The sequence below is a fragment of the Squalius cephalus genome (assembly GCF_949319135.1).
Source record: "Squalius cephalus genome assembly, chromosome: 8".
In the NCBI taxonomy this organism is placed as follows: Eukaryota; Metazoa; Chordata; class Actinopteri; order Cypriniformes; family Leuciscidae; genus Squalius; species Squalius cephalus.
In genome coordinates, this window is record NC_137129.1 from 39794227 (window position 1) to 39796128 (window position 1902).

General features: G+C 35.8%; 1 long non-coding RNA gene across 2 annotated transcripts; it reads left to right on the top strand.

The window, feature by feature from the left end:
* The first annotated feature begins 372 nt into the window (after nt 1-372).
* LOC307163626 lies at nt 373-1902 on the top strand. Of its 2 annotated transcripts, none has more exons than XR_013822113.1 (3): nt 373-670; nt 1079-1154; nt 1807-1902. It is a non-coding gene; the product is annotated as an uncharacterized lncRNA (long non-coding RNA). The 2 variants fall into 2 exon arrangements; XR_013822114.1 differs by having other exon boundaries at nt 373-556; nt 1082-1154.

Sequence of the window (1902 nt, forward strand, 5' to 3'; positions counted from 1 at the left end):
ATTCCCTAGAGTCATTGCAACATGTATGCAGTCTATTGCTCCAATCTCCACTGCTCTAGGGGAACATGAGGGAGATTATGTTAATAGGAAGTCCTATCACAGCCTTAATGTTCCAACCCTGTATCACATGAAATACGTTCTGAGGAAACTATTTTGCAAATCGCAATTACGTTACATGCCAACATATAAGCAGTGCTATTACGTTGGTCCTTAACCTAATATAAGCAGTGCTATTACGTTGGTCCTTAACCTAATATAGCCAATCTATTGCAGTGCTATTACGTTTGTCCTGAACATAATACATCCAAAGCAGGTTTCTTTTCACACGTAGCAGCTATGCTGTTCATTTTGTTTAAATTATTTACTCCCTTTTTCTCATTGGGCTACAAAATATTATCTATGCCAGGGCGAGTCAAATGGCGGCACCCAGATAATTTTTATCTGGCCCTCCAACTGGTTTTTGATGTTTAAAACCCCTCGCAATCTGATATCAAAGTCCCCGCAAAGGTTTAGCGCGTTCAGCGGTGAGTTTAACAACGCACGTGATCATTCAGCGGTGAGTTTAACAACGCAGCGGTGAATTTAACAACACTCAACTGCAGGTAAAACGGCATTCAGAGGTGAGTTTGCCCAAAGCAACCCTCAACTGCAGGCAAAACGACATTAAAAGGTGAGTTTAACAACGCTCGAAGATGCTTGCAAGTAATTGCAGTTTTAGCGTTTTCTTGTCATAGGTAGGACACTGCTTTAAGAAGCTGGATAACGTATTTTTATCGGAGGTTTGATTAAAAACTGTTGAGTCAGGACAATAAGTTGTGTTTAGACACTTTAGATTTATGACGATAAATGATAGAAGAAATTATAAAAATATAGCTTTCTGCACATTTGGTGCAGAAAGCTATATTTTTATAATTTCTTCTATCATTTTTCGAGAAGAGAAGCTGTTTAATTAGCATTTATTCACGAGATCATATGTATTTTTATATAGATTTTTTTAATGTTATTATTTCGGTCTTATTGCCAGGGAAGATGGATTGCTTTGCTGTTTATTGATATTTTTAAAATTATATTTTATCAGTAGGAAATCGCGCTGAAGAAGTCTCGTTCCGAACACATCGCGATATTTGGCATCAGTTCACGTGTGTCAGATGTTGGTAAGTAAATACCTAAATACGCTGTCCTAATAATGTGTGATATAATGTATTTTCTGTTTGTCGATATTAATCTGCCATTATATATGCAGACTTTGCGTTTCATTGCTTTCTAATTCAAAACAGGGTGATTAACACTGCCTGTCACGTGACGTGCTATAGGCCTAGATATTCATATCAGATTAAAAATAGTACAATTAGTTCCAAAGTTGTATTTGTAGTAGAAGCACAGTAAAAACAACACTTACCATGCTTTTACCACAGTAACATTAGTTTTACTGTGATAAGTGTAGTAAAAAGACAGTAATCACAAAACTTGCCATGCTTTTACCACACTATTTGTAGTTTTAATGTGGTACTTATTGTAAATGCACAGTAACCACAACACTTACCATGCTTTTACCACAGTAACCATAGTTTTACTGTGATTGGTTTAGTAATGGACAGTAATCACAAAACTTACCATGCTTTTACCTCAGTATTGATTGATAGTTTTAAAGTGATATTTGTTGTAAATGCATATTAACCACAACACTTGCCATGTTTGTAAGGCTTTATAATGTAACATCCAATATTTGTAAGGTATATCAGTACTTTTTCCATTAAATAATCCTATATATTATACATAATGATATTTTCTTTTCTCTTTTTTCAGCTCAAAAGACCAAAAGGGCCTTTCGGACTCAGTCAGCCCATTATTGTTGGAGGAGAAGTAAACGGAGGAGACGGACAGCTGCAAAGGCAAATATTC